General features: G+C 41.5%; 1 protein-coding gene across 2 annotated transcripts in view; it reads right to left on the minus strand.

Moving 5' to 3' along the window:
* Window positions 1-27,842, minus strand: part of Alpha-man-iib (alpha-Mannosidase class II b) — a 152,725-nt gene that overhangs the window by 122,079 nt on the left and 2,804 nt on the right. Inside the window, exon 1 of one of the 2 annotated variants that reach the window (XM_076797284.1) lies at window positions 26,452-26,559. The exons of the other annotated variant lie outside the window; for it this stretch is intronic. The gene's annotated coding sequence lies outside the window, so the exon portion shown is untranslated. Of the gene's footprint in view, window positions 1-26,451; window positions 26,560-27,842 lie in introns of those variants that run through there. 2 annotated transcript variants of the gene reach the window in all.

Below are 27,842 nucleotides of genomic sequence, written 5' to 3' on the forward strand. Positions count from 1 at the left end.
AGAACAGTATTTTTCACCTCAAATGTTGCTTCTCTTTAATGCGATGTCCTGACGATCCTGTTTAATAGTTTCTCTCGATTTTTTTTTAAATTGAAGAACAGACTTTTGCGAGGAAAATGATGTCATTTAATAATGATTACTGCAAACAATCTATTTAAACAATAATATTGAATACAAAAGGGGACATTTGTAAAAATTTTTACATTCAGAAAGACATATTTTCTAAGTTCCAAACAGTTCCAAACAGTTCCAGACAGTATATTTTTCCCTATATAATTATACAAGAATCATTTCCCACTTCAAACCACTATGCAAATTATTTTTCTTCAAATGTCTCATAAATCTCACTTCGCGACGCGACTTACAGTATATGTATAAATTCGTATATTTGATTAAATGTTTTTTAAATATGTATATTTTTACAATAATTTTACGTTTATGCCTGAAGTAACTTATACAGCCATTTTAAGAAATAATTCTTTTTTTCTACTATTTTATTTAAGAAAGATAATGAACAATAAAAGTTTTTTAATACTGTTCCTACATCGTGAAACTGATTCTAAACACTCCTAACGTACTGGTTAGATTATATTAGGCTGATTAGATTAGGCAGTTGCTGCTGGCATTCAGTTCAGAGGGTATCATTGAGAGAGGCTCGTTCTGAAAGATTCAAGACATTTTTTCTATTACTTAAAACTAATATTCTATTTTTTTTTCGTTTCATTACATTTAGGTTTTTGTGTGTGGTATATATTCAGTGTGTATTGTACAAACAATCTAAAAGTCTATCATTTACCTCGTACCAGCTTAATAAGGTAATAATAAAGGTAAGTTTCATTGAAAGTACTCTTTGCATTTGATACTATCCATTATTGTTACGACTTGATTTTAATATTATTTTTAATTTGTGATTACTTTAATTAAGATATTTCATATTTGTACCCGATAGATACAAAAGAATTTCTCGCATTTACATTTTACGTATCCCATAAAACATTACATGTATGAAACATAAATATAAAATACATACTTAAAAATAAAAAATAGTTTGAAAAATTGTAATTAAACAATTTTTCTGTTCATCAAAAATATTAACGAAAATAAATTAAAAATTATTGTTTAACAAATGCAAAACCTATTTAATTATCAACCATTAAAAAATGACTATATTTTAAATATTTTTAGTGCAGATTTCATCGCAATATTTCTAATAGCTCAAAAGTTGTAACAAAATGTCCGAGGAACACCGAGAGCGAACCATGTGTGTCTTCAAAATGCGATTTTGCTCTTCAAGTATATGTGACGTTCATGTATCTTCAAGGATATGTGACGTTCACAATCGCGCTATGTATAACCAAACTGATTTAATTAACCTTGTGGTTTAAAGTCATAGACTGCGGATATTTATGCAAATTCAAATTTTCACGGATCATTGTATGAAAACTAGGCTGAGCAACAAATTCAATTTACGTTTGTTACTATAGGCATTCAATTTTAAAACTGTATAAATACAGTGAATTCTCGATATAAGTCATCAACGGTCTTGCAGCGTCGTTTATCGTCCAGGAGACATACCCGAACCGTGTTATGTTTACACTCCTCGACGTCCGAGGCCTCTCGGGTATACCCCGCGGTAGTGGGGATAATTCCACGACATTTGTCATCCAGGTCTTGGCGACAATACAGTAGCGGACATAAATTTAAGACAATGATACGCGATTTCGATTATACGCGTAATACACAAGTACTGTCTTTCTATTCTGTTTGATATTTCAAAGTAAGACAGGTATATGTTTCACCTCCTTCATCTCAATGTTATGATCGTCAAATGTACACAATGTAGAAGTTTCAGTCGTTTGTTTCCTCTGAACGTTTGTGCGCAGCGGACATTAGTTTAAGACGATCTGTCTAACAAGCAACATCTATTACGTTCTTTCTATAATTTGCTATATGAATTTTGAAATCGGAGTCTGGCATACCTTTCGTTGGTTGAAGTTTATATACAGGGGAGAAAAGTATGGGTAAAACTCGGAGTTTGCTACCAAACGAAAGAGAGCAAATTGTAAGACTACGAAAAGAAAAAATGATATTTTCCAAAATAGCAAATCTTGTAAATAAATCAGAAACGGCTTGTAAGCAAGGGTGGTACACATTTTTAAAGACTGGTCAATATTCTGATCGATCAAGAAGCGGAAGACCTCGGATAACAACTGCGAAACTGGATCGTCGGATTCACCGCTTATGCGAAAAGGACCGCTTTCGTTCTGCAAGTGATATTGCAGTTGAAATAAACACGAACAGTGACACAAACATTAGTGCTAGAACTGTTAGAAGACGTTTGAAAAACTTCGATTTAAGAGGACGAAGACCCCGGAAGAAACCAATGCTCAGTTCCAAAAATCGGAAAATGCGACTTGCGTTTGCTAAAGCTCACGAACATTGGACGAGTCAAGATTGGCAAAAAATACTATTTTCAGACGAATCAAAATTTAATCGTGTTGCTTCTGATGGGTTACAATATGTAAGACGCCGAATTGGTGAAGATTTGAAACCACAATGCGTTTTACCCACAATTAAACACGGCCTGGACCAATACGTCGTATAGATGGAATTATGGACCGTTTCCAGTATATAGACGTGTTGAAGAATACCATGTTACCATATGCACACAATATTATATGACTCATAGTTTCACATTCCAACAGGATAATGATCCAAAACACACAGCCCGAACTGTGAAAAATTTTTTTCGTGAAGAAAATATTAACGTACTACCCCGTGGCCTTCGCAGTCACCACACTTAAATCCAATAGAAAACTTATGGGGTATAGTAAAGAAAAGTGTGGCAAATTATAAACCAAAAAATCTTAATGAACTTTACTCTATAATACAAACGGCTTGGAATAACATTCCTGTTGAAAAATGTCAAAAATTAGTAGATTCGATGCCGAAAAGATGTACCGAGGTGATAAAAAATAATGGATTTTGGACAAATTATTAAAATAAAACAAATATCTCACACATTTTTCGAATAAAATGTTTCTTTTATACATAGTCTTAAACTTTTGACCATGAAAATATAATATAGATTTGTTTTTCTTTTGCATATTATTACTATTATGCTCAGAAACATAATAAAAATTTTTGTTGTCAATATGTGAACAAACTATTCATCTGTTACCACCAAAACAAAACCACTGTATTTATGTTTTTCATGTCAATTGAATTATTACTTCCTTCTTTTCTTTTCGTCTTAAACTTTTGTCCGCTACTGTATATAGAGAAATGACTGTTCTATGGATGCATAAATACTCGGAGAATCCATGAGTTTGTCCTGGTAAATTGTTACGATATTTCATGAGGAAATAACGTGAAACCAATGAATAATAAATCTGATAATAAATCTGCCAATGGAGCTTTCCAGTATGGAACCTTGAAAAAAGGTCGAGTTCGTTTGCGTTCGTTTGACCTGCAGACTTGTGCAGCTCCGTAAACAACCGGATAATTCGTTTAAGCGTCCGATGGTGTTTTAATTATCGATTTTAAGAGCCTGTTTGTTCCGATCCGCTGGTTGTTCGAACACCTAGTTGTCTACGCGACGAAACGAATACGAATGAATGAACGGACGAACGAACGATCGAGCGTGACCGATCGCCTGCGCCGGGACAAAGGCTCAGCTTCCGGTTCCGGCTGCCATTAAGCCCGTTATCGCGCTCAGCCGGCTTGATCCACTGAAAATCGGTGATTCGGAGTCGTCCGATCTCGCTGATACCCCGAAGAAACCTTCCACCCCGATTTTCTTGCTGCCAAGCGCATCTACCAAAGATTGGGGTGTACACTCGTTTCTTTCTTCGACCGCCAGCACTGCCATAATCTCTCGAATTTGCCGAACAAGTCTCGTGTCCATGCTTCCTGTGCAGAGGTCTCGAAAATCCGAAATAACCACTATTTTCCAACACTTCGCGAGTTAAAAAATTGGAAAACTCAACTCAAACTCCCGTCTACATCCTCCAAAAAGATCGAATTTCGTCGTTCATCGATCATCCACGAAAAAAAAAATGACCAAAAAGTCCCTAAATGGTATCGAGAAAATGATTTGCATGCGTCGAATGGCATTCGCGGCGATCTCCGAGAGCTTCCGAGCGATTAATTAGGCAGTTCGGCGGCTTCCTGGGAATGATCGCAAGGGATTGACTCGATCTCGGCGGATTCGTGTTTCGGTATCGATCCCGAGGAGCCGTTAACGCGTCGTCGAGGCTCAGACTCCCCGGCATGCATAAATTATATTAAAAGCGTCGTGTCCTATCCGCGCGCGCGAGAGCAGGGACGCCGCTCGCGGTTTGATTACGAAACTTTTCAAGTAAATTAATCGCCTCGGGACGTGTTTGTTGCCGTGTTTCGCGAACTGGGTCACGGAGCCGGCGTGGACTCCTCTTGCACGTTCTGCGACACGATCGAAACCGGTGTCGAAACGAACCAAACTACGAGATCCGATGCGAGAGCCGATCGAGCGCGACGATTCGACTCGTTCTAATCATTATACAGGGTGTCTCAACTAACTCGAGCGTCTAAAATATCTCGCTTGTTCTTTATAAGAGAACAAATTGTCAGAGGAAGACATTAGTTGGTTCAGAGGAGCAAATATTATGATAGGCAAAAATATTTGTTCAAGGTTATATTTTTTGAGATTTCAAGGTCATCGAAGTTTTTTTTAAATGGAACGATATATTTTTATTATCGCTATTTGATAGCCCAGGTCAAGAGGAATCCAATGACTTGTAATATTATGACCTTCGCCTGACCTCGAGCGCGAAAAATTCATAAAAATAGGGCATTTGATGGAAATAGTGAAATAACAATGCAGGGCCCGCTCTAGGGGGGGGGGGACAACCCGGGGCGCCAAAATTTAGGGGCGCCATTTTGGCTTTGGCTGTAAGTGTGAGAAAAATAATGATGTTTTAAATATTCAATTAATAGAATTGTCGGACAATTTTGCTAAAAAAAAAAAAGGTCATTTTGTTCAGCGCGGTGCTTAGTGCTTAAAAAAGGGCGGCAATTTGTTTTTTTGCCCGGGGCGTCGTAACTGCTAGAGCGGGCTCTGAACAATGACATGAGCCTCCTAGGGTTTCAAGAAATGTTCTTGAACCTTGACTAATGACTAAACACGCTTACAATAAATTGTAAATACTGATAGCAATTCTTCTCCTTTCGGTGACTCTAATCAGTACGTTTAACAAATTCATCGGGATCTATTCGATTGTGGAAGATAACGTTACCTCTCTGAAACGATGGTGTACAGTGATGCAGAGAAGATAGAAATGATTTTAGTTCATGATGAGGCTAAAAGTAACTCGGTACAAGCATCTCAACTGTACGCAGAAAGATACCCGCAGAAAGATACCCGCAGAAAGATATATTGGACGAAAATGAAAATCTTTCTTTTCTTTATTCTAATTTGTAACTGAGACAATTGGAACAACAAGAAAGTACTACAATTTTCAAGATTACTTTTTCCTCCACCGAACTGAACATGTTCAAAATTTTTTGAAAAACTTAAAATATGGGTCTAAAATATTACAACAATCAATAAATTATTGAGACAAGAGGTACAATTTGCAATAAATCCAATAGTTTAAATATTGTTACATATCTTCTTTGGAACGTCTCCGAATGAATTCTTTTTTGTTGCAAATAATACAATATTCATTGCTGCAACTGCTAAATTTGAAATCAGCTGCGTTTTTTTTTGCGGTTTGTTAAGTTCTACAAACTAAAGGACACTTCTAAACGAACGATCGCTTTTTTAATATTGGACCATACGACTTAGATTTTTTTTGAGAAGTTAGAACAATTAATTTACTACACGACGTGAAAAAGAAATTTTGAAAAAATTGCAATTGGTCGGAATTACAAAGAAAATACTAAAAGTTGTTGTTTACAACTTTTTTATGTGGGCCTATATTGAAAATTTAAAAGATACAGTTTGTAGATCTGTGTCAATTATACATATCCAGAAAATTTCATAAAAAATCTGTTGATGCGGAAAAAAACTACAGGCAAGAATCCTTACATTTATTACAGTCACAGGATGAAAATCGTGAAAAACTGCAATTATCACCACGTTTAAACGTTTGTAGCTTATTGCACCGTTAACCGATTTTGATGAAATTTTCAGGATATGTATCATTGATACAGATCTACAAAACGTATTGTTTAAATTTTCTATATAGGCCCACATAAAAAATTTGTAAACAACAACGTCTAGTATTTTCTCTGTAACTTCCACGAACCATTATTTACTATACAAGGAAGATACGAAGGTTGAAAGGTATGTTTAACACTAGGTTTACGGACCACTAGAAGTGACTATTTTGCATTACTTTATAAAAATAATGAGAACGTGCAACCCACATTTTTATCAATATTTTAAAAATAATATATACAGAAAGAAATATATTTGCTAAATAATTTCTCATGTATGCATCCTTAGAGTCTTAATAATTTTAAATGAAAAATATTAGAACCCGTCATTTTGACGGGTCCCGTAAACCTAGTGTTGATATTATTATTTAAGCGATACTCCCAATAAATTGCGTTCTTGGGCGATACTGATATTTGTCTCATTTTTTAAGGAAATCGTCCACAGTGCGATCAGTGATATTATGCGATCTAGCCCCAGCCCGAAAGACAGCTCTCGGACCCGATTAAACCTAATTAGACCGAATGTTCCGAATAAATTGCGCGTCCCGTCGGGTCGCGTCGAGTTCGAGGGGCGGGGTCGCGGGATTCACGGTTCAATTAAGAGTGGCGCGCGCAATTTAATCACGACCACCGGCGGCCTAAGGAACGCTTAACGTCTGCTAACAACGCACGGACTCTGTGTATCGTTGCTGGTGCTCGTCGGCGTAATTATGATCGCGACAATGCCTTTCCCGTGTTTCCCTCTCTCTCTCGCAGCGACAGCCTTTGTACCGACCCGACCCGACCCAACCCGACCCGGTCGCTTTTCTTTGTCTCGTTAATTAAGGAAAGGCTGAAAAAAACATTGGTTTCTCTATTTTCGAGGTCTGCCTGTCGGCCGTCTCCCAAATGAGTTACTCGGTAATTGCGGCGGACAACCGCAAAACGAAAATCTACGCAAGGAACTTCCTAATTTTCCAGACTCTTTCAGTCTAGTAGCCATTCGACCGGTTCTCCATTCAACCGGAGGCTCTTGGACCCTTTGACCCTTTAGGAGTGATTCTACAGCAGTGGCAATTTTGTCGTCGGTCCTTCATGAATTCGGGCTAGTCTCTGATGAACTTCGTTGGACTTTACGACCGCTGTTAGACTCTACTGGGCTCCCTTTTGGATCTCTGATCCATTCAGTTGGACATCTTTCCTCGCGGATCTGCTGAATTCTATTACACCCTTTTCCTATGGATTTATCGGACTCTATCGGGCCCTGATCCTTTCCTCGCAGATCTATTAGACCCGAACCATGATCCTTTGCACTGTCTCCTATTGGACTCCTCGATCTTTGAATACTGCGATCCATCGCGCTGACTGGCCTCGTACGGACCGGGATCGATTATATCCCATTGTCCGGGACTAGTGGAATTGGGTTTCTCCCAGCGAGAGAGCGCGTATACGTCGAATCGATGCTTCCTCCGGGATTTACGATCGGTTTCGAGCGTCGAAACGTCCGGGAGAACTAGCAGTTAGGATTAATGGAAAGAATGGATCGTCGGACGGAACGGAACGGCACGGAACGGGTACAGAAGAGAGGAAGAGAGGAAGAGAGGAAGAGAGGAAGAGAGAGAGAGAGAGAGAGAGAGAGAGAGAGAGAGAGAGAGAGAGAGAAAGAGAGATGCTTGGAAGAGCAGAGTTCGGTCGGCCGAAGAAGGGCTTTTCCCTCGAACGAACCCAATTAGCGGCTCCTTTCGCCTGTCCCTTTTCAAGTTTCCGCCAGCTAATTTCACCCGTTGCGCCGCGCTGCGCCGCTGGCCCCCTTTTTTACGACGTATTTACCCGGAAAATAATGAGTAAGGGATCTCGTTATTTCTTTCCGAGCTGCTCGTTTCTTCGACCGAGGGACAGAGAGAAACGGAACGGCGCTCTCGACCGGATCCGGACGCCGATAACTCACCAGGAACTCTCTGGATCTCCACGATGGACCTCTACCTACATTCAATTAACCCTTTGACTGCGTACGACCCCCCTTCCCCCTCTATCTCTCTCTTTCTCTCTCAGTGCGCAGAGGCACTCGTTTAGCAGTAAACAAATAATTCGAAGGCCAGAAACATTAACAAGTCCATCTATCTCTCGTCTACAATCTCTATACTTGCTCCAAATCCCGTATGTTCTAAAGGGTGTCTCAAAATGACCTGACAGTTTAAATTTCGCGCCATTTTTTTTTTTTTTTTTTTTTTTTTTGTGGCGAACATAGAGTACTAATCTTTGACAAATGGCATCAGGAAGTATTGAGGTTCAGTTATGTAGAATTACACGATCGAGGAACGCATAGAAATTGTGAAAATTTTGCTACAAAAATGGTGAACATCGATGGTGATTTTTCGAAGAACATCATCTTTCGCGATGAGGTGCATTTCCAACTTAGTGGTTACTTAAATAAAGAAACTGTTGAATTTGAAGGACCGAAAATCCACAAGTGATTCAACAGATTCCCATGCACCCACCACGAATCACTGTTTGGTGCGGATTTTGGGTTGGAGGAGTGATTGGGCCGTACTTTTTCGAGAGTGCTTCTGGAAATGCGGCTACCGTCAATGGTATTGGTTAACGTGACATGATAACCAAACTTTTATGGAATAAATTGAAAGGCATGGACTTGGAAGACATATTCTTCTAACAGGATAGCGCAACCTGCCACACTGCGGACGAGACAATGCAGTTATTGAAGATGAAGTTTCATAGACGTGTTTCATGGAATTATTCACCAAGATCATGCGAGTTGACGTTATTGGACTTCTTTCTTTGGGATTTTCTGACAGGAAAAGTGTATGCCAATGATCCACAGACCATTCTGAAGCTCAAGGAAGCAATCGGAGGCACCATTAATGAAATTAGTTCACAACTATGCCGAAATGTTATTGAAAATTTCGTCAAAGGAGTGAATCTTTACAAACAGGGACGAGACGGCCATTTATTGAATACATATTGAGTTCATATTGAGTCAAAATGTCATTGGAACTTTCTAAAAGTTTTTAATCAAATGTTATTAATGTCACTGATGATGAATCTGACATCAAAAATTAAAAATTCAAAATGGCGAATTCAATCCTGTGCACATACAGTCTGGAAATTCGCTTTTTGCGGTCATAATTACAGAGAGACACACATATCCACATTTTTTAACGCAATATATTTTAGTTATTCAGTGTAACTAATATAAGTAATATGTATAGTATAATGGTATTATTCATTTTCTAATTATAATTATTTAATTATTTAACTATATACATATAATTATATTATTATATAATTATGTTTGTGACATGAATTCTAAATTATCCAAATACATAATCATTGGTAATTCGAATTCCTCTTCATCTGAATCTTCTGCATCATCATCAATTGATTCCGTATCAATTGTAGAGGATACAGATGGTTCTTCCTCAATGACTTCAAGTACCTACAACTCGAAACTTCAAACTGTTATATCTCATCATGGAAGTATCTGACAAAAAAATGTTTCAGACAAAATTGACTTGTTTTTTCCGGTAGAATCTAAATATGTAACATTTTATAGGGGGTTCCATTTAAAATTACAAAGGTACCTCCCCTCCCGCGTTAAAGGGGAAGGGAGGCCACTTCACGTTTATGTAGTCAGAAAGGCCCTTCAGTTCCATGCAATTTAAGATTAAGAACTTTAAAATCGATGGCATAGTTTTCGAGATATTGAGCTGTTCAGAGTTATGTGGGCCACCCTGTATAAAACATTCATTCAAACCTGTTATATCACGTTCTATAATCAGTTCTTAGAATAATTAGTCTCACTTTCAATTTCTGGATTTTGTATTCAAAACCTTCGATTCCACAATTATCTGAAATGAATAATATTTTGGATTTTGAAGGTTTGAAGTATATTGCTACTGTTTTTCAAAATCTTGAACTACGAAAATTGATTTTTGGCCAGTAAAATCGCGTTCTCAGACCACAGACGCGAAAAATGATTATGTTTCACACAACTTTTACTTAAAAACGGCTGGTACATCGCGCGTATCACAGCGGTTGGCTGCAGCAGCATCAATCGGTTATCGCGTTCAGTTTTCGCGAAAAGGGTTAAACCGATCCAGTCGGGCCGTTACCATTCGAGGAGAGTCTCTTATGCAGATTCGCAGCGTAGTTCAAGCAACGGCGTGTCGGATTAAGGTCCGGTCCGCGCCCCTAGCCGAATCTAATCCAGCTCTCCTTCGAACTTGTTCGCCGTTTCGGCGCGAACCTAATCAGCCTAGAGGATCGAGGAGATCCAGACAGAGAGAGAGAAAGAGAGAGGGATAGCCGGATTAGCGGACGGAGAGACCGTTTCCAGGCCTGGAAAACGTTAAGCGTGGCGTGGCGCGTGATATTTCACGACCGCACAATCGCGCGACCGCGTTTCGCTATGTTTTGCTGTTTCGTACGCTCCGCTCGTTCGCGCGCGATCGTGCCTCCCGTGAAGGTGGGAGCGGGACCGTGAGAAACGGTCCCCGACAATCGCTGACCGAGCGAGAGGAGGCGAAAACACGACCGATACCGACTCTGCACAAGGTTGACGCTGCAACACGGGTCGACGACCTAACCCGATCGCTTTCGATCCCGATCGATCGCGTTCCGAACGCCGCACAGTGGGCAATTTGGACGAAATCGGATTCAAAATCAAAGAACTTTCGATAGAAATGAGGTAGAGCGATGAAATTTTTTTTAAATGAAAGCTGCAACTTTGTAGAATATGGGAAAAATAGAGAGATTGTGGTACGAACGTTTTTTAACCTCGAGAAAATTCGTTAAACGCGCACAAATTCAAGAAAAATTTAGTTTTTCCAATACCATGCGCGGAAAAATTTTTTTTTATCATGCTATACATCATTTCCCATAGATTTTTTCACGCTGATTTCAAATCTGGTCTCAAAATTTGTCTACGACCTCAGGATTTTGCAAAAAATAGATTTTTGTGACAAAAACTAATGAAATCATTTTTTCGTTGAAATGATTGGATGGTAATAATCTCTCTACTTTTCCCATATTCTACAAAGTTTCAGCTTTAATTTATAAAATTTCATCGCTCTACTTCATTCCTATCGGAAGTTGCTCGATTTTGAATCCGATTTCGTCCAAATTGACCACTGTGCGCCGTCCGAGACCAGAATCGTACAGAACGGTTCAACGGAGGTGCTCCGAATACCGAATGCTCTGATACCAATTTAAACGCTGCGTTCGATGCTACATTATGAGAGAATGTAATGTCGGTGTACCTCGGTTCGTCTTCGGGTGTTTTCGTCGCTTGCGTCGGTAGGTGGGCATGCGAATGAGAGAGCACGCTTGAGCCGAGAGCCAACCTGACGAACTAGCGCTATTAGCTCCATTTTAGGCGAAACGGTAACTTTAACGCCAAACTAGAAACCTCAAAAATCCCATAAAATCAAAGTAAGTTATTTAATGAAATAAAAATTGAAAATGATTAAATGTATGATATTGAGTAGTCCTTCAACTTTCTTGCATTTTACAGATCCTAAACAAATTTGGTACGAAGAATATATTAACGTAAAAATTAATTTTAAAACCTGGACAAATAATTCTGTCACCCACATACGGGTGACACGGCAGCCAACGTGTTAAAGACAATGTCTATGGGTGAACAATTGTCGCAGCTCTCAGAAGATCGAATCGGCAGAATCTCAGCTTCAAACTGACCTTAAGATGATGGTGCTGCGATCATTTCTCGCCGAGATATAGCGAGCTGAATGGAAAATGGAAATTATGCAAATTTGAAGCAAATTTTTTAGGAAGACCTGGTATATCGGATTGTTAATAAAATTGAAGAAACAAAAGAAGTGCCTTCAAGAGATGGAAATGCTCTTTCTGTTGTTTTTTTGCACAAGATTCTACGATGATTTTTTTCGCTTTCTAGAGCCAGTTAAAGTTAAAAAGACCATGTTTACTTCAATGTTGCATAACCTGAATAAAAAAAATCGCACAATGTTCGACAACCAGCTTTTTTGCACAGGAAATCAGGCTCTTTCAAACGATGTTAACGCGATTTATCAAAAAAATGTATCTCACCCTATGCGATGTCTGAAAGATGTACAAAATTTTTTGTAACTGTCAAAGTCTTCCTTATAACGCTATAACTGTGTTAAAAAGCAACGTAGCTTAAAATTTAAAAAAGCGTCTGAAAGTAGGGACACTTCAAATGATTTTTTAACGATATCGATACAACAATTAAACTATGCCCGCCTATACTTTAAATTATTTTCAATAAAATTTGTATAAACAGAAAACAAAACGTGGTGCAGCTCTCCCGGAATTACCCAGTAATATAATAATATATAAATATATTATACATTCTCTTATATCGAAGTAGAAAAATGACGATCGACCTCGTTAAAGCGAAACCGGATGGCAGGGTGTCTAGTGTGTGTTCCAAATAGGTTAACAGAGCTATACGGGATATAACAGAACTATATCAGTTTGTAGCAAGTTCCGAAATAAAAGAAAGGGAACACGTTGGACCGCGAAGGGTTAACGTGTTCGAAACGGTTCTACAGTCTCGCCAAAGTGTCCGCCGTTTTCGCAGGAATCCTGGCATAGTCGACGGCTGTCGTCGATATTTGGCAAGAACAAGCCGGTAATTTGCAACGCGAGAAAAGCCCGGTGTGTGTGTCTCTCTCTCTCTCTCTCTAGCGAAGCAGCAGGAGCAGCGGGGTTCACGATCCACGATCCACGATCCACGATCCACGGTTCACTGGCCCCGCCCCCTCGAGCGCTCCCGCCCCGCCCCGTGGCGTCCCCCTTTTCGCCCGTATTAAAATGCGCCAGCATGATTCTAATAGAAGGCATTACCGGCCCGGGGCTGGGATGCAAACACGTTGTAATGTATTCATATTGGCCCGGCGTGCTCCACGGACCTCAAAGCGAGGGCTCTTCCTCGGCTGTGATATTTGAATTTTAATGCGAGCCCTCTCCTCCGCAACCCCGTTATATCTCCGGCCAACCCTCTCACCCCTCACCCCTCCTTCGCCTTCGTTCTCCCCGGTGGAGGAGGATACTCTCGTGAAACCATCGCATTTTCCGCCAACAATCGCCGGATTTCCCCGGTCTCCCACGCAAAATCTCGTAAAAACCGAGTCCAAGAACTGGATCCCGAGGGAAGAAGAGACGCTGATCCTGTCCGTCTACAACCCCAGCACAGGACCAGTTATCAGGAACCCTCGTTATCGACCCCAGCTCAGCCAAAGAATCGTTTTTTCACGTCTCGTCGAGTCTTACTCTCCTTCGATCGCTCGCACAACGTCTACGAGATCACTATCGGATCGCAGCCATTGGGAACTCTTAATCGGAATCATCTATGAACATTCCGCGACCTGACATTCCATCGTTGTTCATCTTCTCGCTTCGGGGAACTCATTCGAATTTTTGTTGATACGAAACAGATTTTCAAATGTGGTTTTCGGCGTTTCGTTGGGCAAGGTTCGATCTATATTTTAGCACTTTTTTCTAAACTGCGGATAGATTTGCAGCACGACGAAAGGGAAAAAGGACCTGCGCATTTGCCGCTTAATTTTTCTAGCTTTCTTTTTTGGGACCGTAGATTGGCCATATAATGGAATCGCAGTAATTAGAAACGAACGTCGCCGTGCTAGAAACGTTCGAAATAATCGGGTGGATGGTGTCGGGTAATTGGAAAGGTCCGCGAAATAAAGGATTCCGCGTTTCCACGAGCGATCTCTAGCTCGAACGGCGCTCGACTAATGGCACTCGGGGAAAAGATAAGCCCGGTCCTCTCGTCCTTTTCACTGCTCCTTCACATCTCGTCCCCGTTTTGTCTTCGCCTCTCTCTCTCTCCCCGTCTCTTTCGTATTTTTGTTCCCCCGGGCTGCTGGTATCGCGATTCCGTATTATCAAATGAGCGCGCGGCAGGGTTAACGAGCGCCGAGCCGACGCGCGCGTTTCGTGCGTAATTAATATAATGAACGGCCCGCTTTAACGTTAAAGTAACGCGTTACAGGGAATAATGGACGGGCCGAGCCGAGCCGAGCCAGGGCGAGGCGCCGACAAAAATTCTAAAGGGCGTTCCAGCCACCGAGCTTTCGACGAGAGAAAAAGAGTCTTTGCCTCCTTCTATCTCAAATTTTTCATATGTTAACGCGAGAGAGAAATCGCGGAACCTCTTGTTTGCCTGTCGAAATTGAATCGCGATGCTAGTCGTCCTCGGAACCGAAAGCCCGATGGTCCCCAAAGTCCACGGAGATCCAATGGAATTCCATCAAAGGTAAACGTAAAACTGGCTGACCATGTCCCGGTATCCGGACAGTCATACAAATTTCATTTATTTTTTAAAATAAAAAAAAAAATAAATGAAAATAAAAATTAGTAGCATGAACTAGAAACAGTCATTAATAGAAAATAAAATAATCATTATATAGAATTAAAACTTATTAGTCACAAATTATTATTTTGAAACATTTGTCATATCGATAACAAATCTTGAAGAATTTCTCAAGCTTTTACTAAGATATCTCGCTAATTTATTGAGGGAGTATTTGACTATATCGGATAGTTTATGTTACGAGAATGAATTAATGAAACAAATATACTCTAATATGTAAACCAAATATTCGAACGTGTAAGAAAACTAATTTTTTACTATAAAATTATAAGATTTATCTTGGTATTACTTTACCATATTTCTTATTATTGTACTCTGTCTTATATTTACTACATTATTCTTACATTAGTATTAAGATTTCCATCATACAACATATTTTTCTTTTACTACTTTATATATTATCTTTCCTTTCTTACAAGTATAATTTTCATGTATAGCCATTCAGGCGTTATTCATCCTAGAATTAAATATTATAGTCCGTGTGGTTACGCTCCACGTTCTTCCTAAACTATCTTGGTATTACTTTACCATATTTCTTATTATAAAATTATAAGATTTACATACGGGAACAACAGTTTTCTCAATGTACCAGTAAGAGACCGTTGTGTTTTACCAGTAATTGACCGATCATCACGTGGCTGCACGTTGCACAGGTGAGTTTTCATGTGGAAATATTGAGGATTTAATTATGTTATATAGTGTTTATTTCTGACATCTGTGTATTCTTGAAGCAAGTACATGTACAGTATTTTGTACATAACCTTGAAATTTTAGATACATATAGAATTAAACTTTGTCTTTTTTCTGTTATAAGGTAAGCATGGCAAAAGCGAAAAAACAAAAATAGACGCAAGATCAATTAAAACAAACTTTTGAAGCTGTATCGGAAGAGGTAACAGCTAATGTCATATATATTATGTGTTCGGTTAATGGGACAATGTAAACGAGGTACTGGGACATACACTCTTAGGTTGTCCGCTAACTAGGACATTGTTCCTCCTCATACAATCTATAAAACAAATACGCCTAACATGATTTAGAGGTTTGACTGTCCTAACTTTCAGTAATTACGTTGTATTAGCTTCCAAATTAAACAAAACTTGTTTAATTTTATGGTGGTTTTGCACGTTAAATAAAGAATTACCGTACCGCTATTTCCTTAAGTCTAAGCGTCCGAATACTGGGACATTTACGATCAGTCCGATCCAATTCCTCAGTTTCATTATGAAGCAATTCATTATGAAGCACAGAAGCATGTTCCCTTCCGTGCTGAAAATCCATCCGCAGTTTCAGCACGCCTAAAAAATTCTAAAATATAGGTCGAACAGGTCCAGAATATAGGTCGGTTATAATGCAACGCCAAGAAGCGCATTTGAAAATTTGTTTCGTCTCGGTCGGAAAAGATGCCAAAACGAGAGGCTGCGAAATATGAAGATTAAAGAGACGCGGCAAGGTAATCGGATAATATCTCGCTCTCGGAAATATTTCCGCGGAAAAACGCGCGCGACGTCTTAATCTCCTTACGCGGAATCTCTGGCTCGCTTTACGGACAACTCACCAACACCGATTTAATGGGAAATCGGTTTTTAGACGCGGCACCGACCCGACGCGACGCACGGACCGTGTCCCGTTTCCGCGGACGCTCGAAATCTCGAGACCGAAAGAAGACACGTTCGCCGCCTCGAGGAGGACGCTACTCGAGAACGCGACAGGCGAGAAAACCGACTCGAGTTTTCGCGAGGCGTGCACCACCGTTTCGCGGAGTCCAAGACTAGGTTAGATAAGGCCCAGTAAAATGTAGACGGAAGAAACGGTCTGGATTGGATTCCCGTGAAACAGATTACACTGCCCGAAATTTCCATAAAGCCGCCTCATTTTTTAGTGAAATCTTGCATGAATGCAAGATTTGAATTTTTTTGTGAATGTTTGCAGTCATAGATATATTCTTTATTTATAAAAAAAAAAACGTAAAATTATATAGTTTAACAAAAATTGAACTGCGAAATTTCCATAAAGCCAAACGTTTTTTAAGTAGATAACATCAATATTAACAAAAATTTCTTCTAAATTTCGAAATTAATACTTAGTATAATTGCCATTTTTTCGAATAACGTCGAATATTCGATTAGGCATTGATGCAATCAAAGCACCCAGAGTATCTGCTTCGATCGATGTCCACGCTTCGTTCACTGCAGTCCATAACTCAGAAACAGAGTTGTACTGTTTACAATTGCCATATACTTTTCTTGCAAGTATTCCCCAAAGGTTCTCAATTGGGTTTAAATCTGGGGAACAAGCTGGCCGTGTCAAAACCCCGATATTTTTGCTGTCTAACCACTCCTTTGTTTCTCTTGATACATGAACTGAGGCGTTATCCTGTTGGAAAATGAAATTGTCAGTCTCAATTTCTTCAGTGAATGATATTAAGACTATCTCCAACAGCGCCGTGTATTGTGACGAATTCATTTTGTGGTTAATTCGACAGATTAGGGTTTTTTTATTGGCTCTGAATGCAGCCCAAATCATTAATGAGCCTGCACCGAAGTTACGACTCATTGCTACGTTAGGATCTTTTCTTAAATCGTGCCAGTAGTACTTGTGACCATCTGGCCCATTTAAATTAAATTTTTTCTCATGGGAGAAAATTATATTGTTCCATTCTTCTGTCCAGGACATATGTCTTTGTGGAAATTCGAGACGAGCTTGTTGTGTCGTTCTTTGAGTGCTGGTTTCTGGAGCATTGTTTTCCATTTAAATCGCTCTGAACTTTTTAAAATTTGCTGCACACGCCTCGTTGTTATTGGTAGCTGTAGTTCAGTTCGAAGTTGTGCTGCACTTTTTGTTTTCCTTGCTGCCAGTCTCATCAATAATGAATATTGTCTTCTTGTCAATTTTTTATTTTCACCTGTAGTAGGGTGTTTCTTACCATATTCTTCGCCCAAATTTATATAATTATCTATTAAAGTACGCGATCCATTAATTTTTTTCCCAATTGATCGATTAGAACACCCCATATCTTTATAAGCATCAATGGATGCCTTCTCTTCATTGGTCAACAACTTGCCTCGTGGCATTCTAATAAAAATAAATACAAATATAATATATATACAATTTTTATGAATTTAAAAATCAATTTTAGTATAAATACGCACATCTGAATTACAATTAAAGTTTCTTTGCCGAGACTCACGTGTTATCCACACAAAATCTAAGCACAAACTAAGTGGCTTTATAGAAATTTCGCACTCCCGTTCCGCGGCCTTCGACGAAAATGTAAATAAATTAAAGACGTAAACATTTGTGAGAGAGTGGCGTATATATCTCTACTCAGTAGTCAGTATACAATGTTATAGATATTTGAAAAGTAACAAATTTCTCTATATTTTTTAGTAATACACCAAAATGTAGGTGGCTTTATAGAAATTTCGTGCAGTGTAGCTTCTACTGATTGGGCTGGATTGGACTCTGATGAGCTAAATTCGGCTCTTGTAAATTGTACCGTCCGTGCCTCACAAGAAGTCTTGCGGAACGGCGCAAGAACAAAGGAGACAGTGGCTTGCTCCGCCTATCCCCACCGCGGACGCTCCAGTAGGCCAATGCTTAGGCTTCCACGTCACACGCTGCATAGTATGTCACTGCTTCAGCCAATAGAGCAGCTATAGGCGTTCCCCTTCCACGCTGGCCAATCAGCCCTGCATTCCTTTCACGAGACCACTTGTGCGACACGCACAGTAGATTGGATCTTCTTATTTTAGGTGCCTCTTTACGATTTTTTTCTAAGAGATACGAAAGAGATTTTCAAATGCGGTCTTCACGGCTGCATTAGACAAGGTTCGTCCTTTGTGCTAGTATTTTTTTTTCTTGTCGTCAAACTGCGGAATCACAGCCCGACGAAGGTCTCGCGTGTAAACGATTTCCACGGCTCGGGATGCCTTTCGAACCGTGGTCGCGGGAAAATCGATTTCACCGGTGAATCGCCGAGAGAGTTTTTCCTTTTTCCTAGGTTGGCGAGAAGGTTGACGGTTTCTCTCGCGGCTCGAGAGAACGAGCCTCGACGAAGGAGGAAAGAGGAAGGATCTCCTAATAAGCGGTTACACACTCGAGGAGAGGAACGCGATGAAAGAAGCCCGAACCGAGAACCTCGGGAGAGCCATATACGGCGCGCGGTGTAGGTCGTTGGCTTCGTCAAACCGTCCAGAACGTACGCGTTACACGCTCAAACGGCCTCGGACATGCCGCGAACGATCCCGGTCGAAAGAATTCGGATCGTTAACGAACGATTACCGGCCGTGTCCTTCGCAAACCGCGGAGAAAGGAAAACGATTTATCCGGGGAAACGAAGGGCACAGACAACGATCTCGCTGGATCGACACGGACACACTCGAACGAGGAACAACTTGGCCAACGTTCGATCCAGTTATTTTTAGACGCTGAATGCCCCGTCAATTTTCCTGTCACACAACTTCCATTTATTTCGTTCATAGAAGTGATCGGCGTTATTAACCCCTTGCCCTACAATATCGCGTCATACTCGCGATGAAGATTCTGAACACTGTCTAATAAATATGTATGCTACACATATGTATGTGTATTTAACCATTTGCACTCGAAGATATTTTAACTCTAAAACGATACACATTTCTTCCGACCCAGAATATCTCCCTTCTATATATTTCTTTTTTCACGTTATTCATACGAAAATGGTGCAATTTACTCTTACAATACTGAAGTGTTTAATAATGTAAAAAATATTTTGACTACTGATACAACAATTTTTAGTGGCGCCTTATAGTCGCCAATCGAGTGCTAAGGGTTAATTCCCTTTAACACTTTGACCGCCAAACTAGTGACCTCAAAAATTCCATAAAATCAAATTAAGTTATTTAATGAAATAAAAATTGAAAATGATTAAATGTATGATATTGAGTAGTCCTCCAACTTTCTTGAATTTGACAGATCCTAATCAAATTTGGTGCAATGAATATATTAACGTAAAAATTCATTTCAAAACCTGGACAAATAAAATTCTATTTTGGCGTTGTTAATGCGCAACTATCGAAGAAAATATATAGGCATACAATAGATATAATTCTTCTCCTTTTTTTAGGAAATTACAAGTGGTTAAGAACAATCGTTAGTGACAATGGTGCCGGTCACCGGTGGCCACCGTAGCGTTCAACGTGTTGAACACAAAGACGTTTGATAATGTAGGAATTATGTCGAATTGTAGTATATGTTTGGCGATGCCTCGGACGGGGCAGTCGACCGCAAAGAGTTAAAAAGCCGCTAACGATCCTAATTACGATCGGTATCGGATCCGAACGCAGCGTCCGCGAGACGCACAATAAAATTCCTCGGTTGAACGGCGCGGATCAGGGCGAGACGAGAGACGCCGCGTTTGGCCAGATTTTAATTAAATTTTACCGGCGCGGGGAACGATAAATATTCAACGACGCAAGGAATTCCTTTCGGGGTCTTGAGCGGCCTGGAAACGCGCGCCTGGCCTCGATAGAACGCGCAATTTCCCACGCGGTTTCGAGACAACGCCTCAAAAGCGGTCGTCGTCGCCGAGACGAGACGAGAAGTCGCTTTCACGGCGACCGATTTCGTTTCCGATTCCGATTCCGATAATCCACAAGACTCGAGAGAGTACAGTCACCTAAGCGTTCCTCGTTAGCGCGATAGTACTCGTCAGCGATATTTCGGAACCTCGGAACCGGGCCGTGTGTCGGGATCGATGCACACGTTCCTTTCCCCGAAAATTATTTCCCGAAATCGCATAGTTCAACCGCGCGCGAGAGAGAAAGAGAGAGTGGGCAGAAGCCGCTTCGGCGATTTATACGCGGCCATAAACCGTCGCGTCGCGCGGCTCCCGGGTTCTTTTATTTCGAAAAACCGGCTACCCAAGCACACTGTTTCTCTTTCGAAGCCGGGCCGAGATTGCCTGAAGGTGTCCCCTGTAATCGGCACCGGGACACCGAGGAAACCAGGAATCGGATAAGAATCCGCGAAACCGTTCCTGAACCGCCCCTGCAAGAATAAATCTGCGGAACGCTCGCTGACCGCGGCGCCGGTTTATTTCCCGGATTACGGTCGTTCGTCTCGCCTTCCTAACAACCAGAAATTCTCGCCGAAAAAATCCCGGTCACGACTAGATCGACAATAAATCGGATACGGTATGCAACGACTAACGGCGGAACCTAGCATTAGGCATATTACGTTTCGGAGACTTTGCTTACGTCACTATCTTAACCCCTTCTTGGAACCACGTGTTCATACGAGGGTGGTCTGAAAAGTTTCCGACCTCAACATGAAGATGGCTGTTGAGCGATGCCGCGACTTTCGTTTCGCGCTGCTCGTATTCGGTTTCGAATTAACGAAAAACTGAACTCATTGAAATGAATGTAAGAGTCGTTGGTTTTACCAAGTTTATTTTACTGCAACGAAACTTGACTGTAAACTTGGCCGTCGCAATTCTTCACGTTTTTACAATTTATACGGCGTTACAACGGTGTTACGAGCGTTCCAGCGACTGCCCGATGTTAAAGATACGATACGATACGATAATGCTACGACGTTGGGTTTGCGATTTCTGTTGTTGATCTGATCTGTGTTAGTGCTTGGCGATACTTATATCTACTCCCGCTACGATTCCCTCCCTTCGTCATTTTTGGGAGGAGTTTTCGAAGTGGCCTAGGGGCTGTGATTGGCGGAGTTGAATTTGGAGGATGACCGTAGCAGACAATAAACCAAGGAAGCGCTTCGGACCTGGCAACACATACTGAAGTTAAAAACGCGATGAATAGGATGGCGCGGGCTGGCAAACAGATGGCCCGGGGACGAAATCGGTAGTTAAAAATCGAACGCTAAATAGTTACGTCCCATGGCTTCGAGGATTTATTGTAGCTACGTCATACACGGCAATTTATTTGGATTTGCAAGGGTTGTAAACGGACCCGTCTCGGTAGTGCTGTAAAAACCATTTTTTCGGTAGACACGTGGTGGGCAGAAGGCTCACCTAGGCCATTGTTTAAGAAGACGAGGGTGCAGGTATGCTCACGGACGGTCTCAAAACCGTTAAGCGATTGGATGGTGGGGAACGCGTCGCAACAATGGCAGTATTCATCGACAAAAGTACTGGAGCATGTTTGTGCATGCTTTGACAGGTACTCACCAAAATTTCAGCCATTTCGGACGCTCAGTTATTGTTTAAGGGGGCCGGCAGGCATTTGGCCTTGACTGTCACGCTATGTTATCCTGTGCCTTTTTTCTAGACATTTTACGTCTTAAATAAGTAAGTAATCAATTAAAAATGCATACCACCGTGTTTGTACATGTCTTCGCTATGTCTGTATAGAGCCCTTTTTTCGATACGAACACTAAATCTCGCGAAATTAAGAGAATCTCTCAGCGGCAGCCATCTTGTGACGTCATACTTGCTTCAGAATTCGAATTTTCTGCCGAATATTGTTAATTACTCCCCGATGAGGTAGAAATTCGAAATTTGGGCTCTATACAGACATAAATTGGACTTTTAGGAAACACAAGTGACCACTTTTAAACTGCTCATTGCAATATTGAAGCGATAGTTTGAAAAGGTTTTGACCCATGCATAAGCATATGGATTTCAAACCCTGCCGGCCCCCTTAACAGTCGTTTGAGTAAGTTGCTGTGAGTGTTTTTGTGAAAATGGAAAAACTCGAGTATCGAGCTGTGATTGAATGTTTATTTTTTGAAAGGCAATACGCCTACGCAAATCAAAGAAGAGTTAGACGCTGTATACGGGAACTCTGCACCATCGTTTACCACCGTGAAATTTTCGGCAGCTGAATTTAAACGTGGCCGTACCAGCTCGGGTGACGATGAACGTTCGGGACGCCCAAAAACTGCAACCAGTGACGATAACATCGCTAAAATTCACCAAATGGTGCTGGACAACCGTCGAATTAAAGTTAGAGAGATAGAAGAGGCCATGAATATATCCAAAGAACGTGTTTGTCACATATTGAATGAAGATTTAGGCATGAGAAAGCTGTCTGCGCGTTGGGTGCCGCGTTTGCTCACGTTGGATCAGAAACGTGTTCGAATGAACATTTCGATCGCTCTTTTGGCGCAATTTAGGCGCAATAAGTCAGAGTTTTGGCGCCGGCTAATTACTGTTGATCAAACTTGGATACTCCATTACACTCCCGAATCAAAAATGCAGTCAAAACAGTGGCCTGCTTATGGGGAATCGGCGCCAAAAAATCCAAAGGCTGTTCCTTCGGCTGGGAAAGTGATGGCGACTGTTTTCTGGGACAGTCGTGGAGTTATCTTTACTGTTGGAGTATACACCGAAATTTTTCGTCAAGGTATCCGGGCTTGAAAAAATTCCAAAAAATTCTTCCTAAATGTGTCCAGAATATCGTACAATGATTTTTATCGCTACCCGTTACCTCAATTTCGTTGAGCAAATTATGAAATGTGGAACGAATGAGTACACACTATGGCTTTGCGAAATTGTTCCCCATTTTCGTTTCATAAAACAGCCAAGAAATCGTACGTCATTTTTTAAGGCGTCGTTGCAATGGTTCAATCCTCAAATCTACGCTGGACTCGGTCGCAGAAGAAATTTTGAGAACGCCAGAACATTTTTCCGGTTGAACGTCTCTACGGTTTAATCTGCGTAATTTTCGCAGTGTCCAGATTGCAACACGCCCACGTCCTTCCTGGTGATTGGGCACGCGTTCCTCGAAAAAGACAGGTCCCGGTGGCCTAATCGGTCAGGATACAAGCGCCACGCGATACCGAATGCAACGCATTACGTCGTCGTCTATCGATTCTCGACCGGGGAGGAACTATCAGCTTTCGTTGCTACGCGATATCTCGACGATATTCGCGAGAAGAGAGAGAGAGAGAGAGACAGAACGAGGAAGAAGAGCAAAATAGAAAGAGAAGAATGGTGAGGGGAGGGAGGGGGGAGAGTATCGGCGACGTATAGGAGAGGAAGAACCATTTTTCTCGTAGACTGGTCGGCGAAACCGCGAGTGCGACGCGCCCTCGGTTATCTGTCGCGCGTCAGCCACCGGGAGAATTTATTTTACGGTCCGCCGATATCCAGACTCCCCCGTCGACGACTGTCTGGAGCCTGGTCCAGCTCTCTGGACAGGGAGAAAAGAAGAGAGAGAGAAAGAGAGAGAGAGAGAGAGAGAGAGAGAGAGAGAGAAAGTAGAGGGAGGGAGGGAGGAGAAGTAATCGTCGCCGGGAAATCGAATTTTCAAGCTAGCTGGGGAAAACAACCGGGTTTTCTGATCGCAGCCGGCCGTTGCCTCGAATCACGGTCCACTTCTGCAAGGACGACAGGGTTTAATCGACCTTCGGCATCGAATCGAGGCCGAGGGATTTTCAAGAGGTCCCCCGAGACGATTTTTCAGAATTTCTTCGAAAACAACTAAAGATTGTTGCGTGCGCCTAAACCTCGTCTCATTTACCCTTTTCCCATAAGCTCGTAATACAGAGTGGTAGGACAATAAACCTGGGCGCGTTCTGGAGCTCAATGTTTCGATTTTTGCAACCCATCGTTTTTGTCTAAGATTTTTTTAGCACGATTTCGTGGGTGGGAAAACGAAGACTCGTTCTGCAGACTTTGCTCTGCTCAACAAAAATTGAGGTAACGGATAGCGACAAAAATTATTGGACGATGTTCTCGGAACAACATGTGCGAGCACTCGAGGATTTTTAAACAATTTTTTAAAGCTCAGAAAGCCGAGAGAAAAATTAGATATGGTTACGGGACCCTACGTGCGATCGACGTCGATGAAAATGCGGACGAAGAGTTCGGGATTAACCCCTTGCCATACTTTGACGAGTCTGGCTCGTCATGAGAATTTCGGACCAAACGTAAACATTAACATTGCGAGTCAGGTTCGTAGTCGTAATATCACGTCAAACATAAATATCACGAGTCCGACTCGTATTCAAAAGTTGAAACCTGTTGGAGCACGTCTAATCGCGCCATCTCTCATTATACAATACAAGCCGAGCGTTATCACGTGACTAATTATAACGCGTGTGCCGACCTGCGTATAAAAAGATCCTCCTTCTCTATTCGACCGTCGAAGTGTTTACACGTTGTAATTCCTACGTTCCAGTATACATATATATATAAGTGTAAAACATGAATTGGCGCTTGAAAGGTACGGCAAGGGGTTAACAATAAATATTGCCAATAAGCTGACGTAAAGGCTGCAGGATCTCTCCATTTAATTTGTATGCCAAGGGGTTAAACCGTACGTGGATACAAAGGGCGATTTTTGCTATCGATTAGGCTCGGGAAATCGACCGAAATCACTGTGAATGGTTCCCAGAAGATGGCAGCGATCAACCGGTTGAAGGAAGCGATATAAGAACGGAGTCCACGCACGTCCCGTCTGAAAGCGTAGCGTGCGGTAATCCAATCTAATGAACCGCCTCTGTGTGCGTGTAATTATCTATTCACGCTCGGCCCGTTCCCGCGACGTCCGCCTAATTGCCTAATAACCGCCGATGAAAAAACGCTCGGGGCCCTCGAGACGCGACAGACAGAGGTAGGGGAAGAGAGGGAGAGAACAGAGCACAGCAACGCGTAATCCGATCACACATTAATAATCGCAATTAAACCGGCAGCAGGAACCGATGTCGATTCGATTGCAAGCTACTTTCAATAATTGTCAATTACAATTCGCCGGGAACAAACTCGATCGCCGATATCGATGTTGTTTACGCGATCGTTGAATGTCAAGTACCATTTACCGATCGAGTGTCTGTCTTCTATATTTTATTTCAATCAAACCCTTCCGCGCGCGGCTCCACCGGTAATTCGGTTTTCCGACGACGATGTGTAATCGTCAAAAATAAATGCGATCCGATTGATTGGAATCGAGAACCGCTCGGAACAACGAACGCCGTTTCATTGTAGTTTCATCTGATTCGAATGAATGTTTAAAGAACGAGATAAGAAACTGAGAGCAACAATTTCGCCCGGAGCGCAAGGTTCGGGCGCGTTGAACAATCGCACGAACAACGCCCATTGAGAGAACGGGAGGCTACGTGCGCTCGTCTACCGTTTTCGTTGCGCAACCCGTCCCGATGCCGGGCTAATTAGATGACTAGCTGAAAACTTCGTTAACCATGTAAGTGGGCGAGCGTCGGTCCCGGGCCCCTGTTAAAAACTACCAATCGGACGTAAGCCAATTATAATCACGCAAATTGGCGTTCCGCTCGTAAACAACACGCTGTTCCAAGAAACTGTTGACGCGCTACAGAAATGTATACAACGTTGTGCAAGCCTGAGAAGCATGATATGAATACGTGACTTCTCGGAATGATACGAGGAACAAGGAAGTTTCTATTTGACCTTATCGTATTGCGATTGATGGAGGCAATTTTTATTTTGCATGAGAATCCGCGGAATACTAACCAATTTATTCATTACCCCAAGGGTAAAAGAGTTGCAGAAATAATGGACTGGCTTCGAAAAATTGACTATGTATACTAATCAATTTGACCGTGAAATAATTGGTGGTACAAGGTGTTCGTTCGTGCATTATTTGTGGAAAGCGTGGAGTCGGGACAGAGGAAGAGAAGGCGCGCAGAGAGCCGTGGAACGAGGTCAGAAAAATGGCCCCGCCAAAGACGATCTCGATCTCGATCCCCGGGCGAGATCCTTTCTCTCTCGTCCGGCGACTAGTCCCGCCGGTTCTCTTTCTCTTCGACACAGACGGGGAATCCGGTTTCTAAACCGCGCGTGCGAGATACGAAGCCACGTGGTGCCTTCTTGCCCGTTCCAAAACAAATGGCATCGGCTACGGCCACGAAACGAAGGAGATTCCAGACAAACTTACCTCCTCTTTTCCTCTGGAACTTTCCGCTGGCCGTCAACGACTGGACCGAACTGTTGCGCAACTCTCTCTCTCTCTCTCTTTCTCTTTCTCTTTCTCTCCTCCCAACAAGTTCGAGCCTCTCGGACCCCGTTTCACAATGCCATGGGACACCTCGGGACCAGGGGACAGGTGTTTGCGAGGCCGAGACCACAATGGATCCGAGGGAAACCGTACCCTTTTGTCGAATACAGCGAGAGAAATCGCTTCGACGAGGTCCGCAATCGAGAGGACGGGACACCCCTAGACGAAGTTTCAGAATGTGTACAAAGACTGCGGAACACGCAGGAAACATGTAGGGGTCCACAAAAAGACTGAAGAGCTCTTAGAAGAATTGTAGAGTCTATAGAAAAATAATAGGGCATACATTAAAATTCGAAGGTCCCCAAAATATTCTAGTTCACAGGAAGAATTGTAAGATCCCCAGAAAAATTCTAGCATCCATACAATAATTCTAGAATCCACAGAGACAATTTTAGAGTCCTCCAAAAAATTCTAGCACCCATACAAAAATTCTAGAATCCACAGAAGCAATTATAGGGTCCTCCAAAAAATTCTAGCACCCATACAAAAATTCTAGAATCCACGGAAGCAATTATAGGGTCCCCCAAAAAATTCTAGCACCCATACAAAAATTGTAGAATCCACAGAAACAGTTCTAGGATCCCCAAAAAATTTCTAGCACCCATACAATACTTCTAGAATCCACAGAAACAATTCTAGGATCCCCCAAAAAATTCTAGCACCCATACAATAATTCTAGAATCCACAGAAACAATTCTAGGATCCCTCAAAAAATTCTAGCACCCATACAAAAATTCTAGAATCCACAGAAACAGTTCTAGGATCCCCAAAAAATTTCTAGCACCCATACAATAATTCTAGAATCCACAGAAACAATTCTAGGATCCCCCAAAAAATTGTAGCACCCATACAATAATTCTAGAATCCACAGAAACAATTCTAGGATCCCCCAAAAAATGGTAGCACCCATACAAAAATTGTAGAATCCACAGAAACAATTCTAGGATCCCCCAAAAAATGCTAGCACCCATACAAAAATTGTAGAATCCACAGAAACAATTCTAGGATCCCTCAAAAAATTCTAGCACCCATACAAAAATTCTAGAATCCACAGAAGCAATTATACAGTCCCCCAAAAAATTCTAGCACCCACACAAAAATTCCAGAATCCACAGAAACTATTCTAGGATCCCTCCAAAAAATTCTAGCACCCATACAAAAATTCTAGAATCCACAGAGAATTCTAGGGTCCCCAAAAAAATTCTAGATTCGCTGGGAAAATAGTAGAGCTTTTAGGAAAATTGTGGATGTCGAATAAAACATTCCGAGAC

This window comes from Halictus rubicundus, chromosome 11 (assembly GCF_050948215.1).
Source record: "Halictus rubicundus isolate RS-2024b chromosome 11, iyHalRubi1_principal, whole genome shotgun sequence".
NCBI lineage: Eukaryota > Metazoa > Arthropoda > Insecta > Hymenoptera > Halictidae > Halictus > Halictus rubicundus.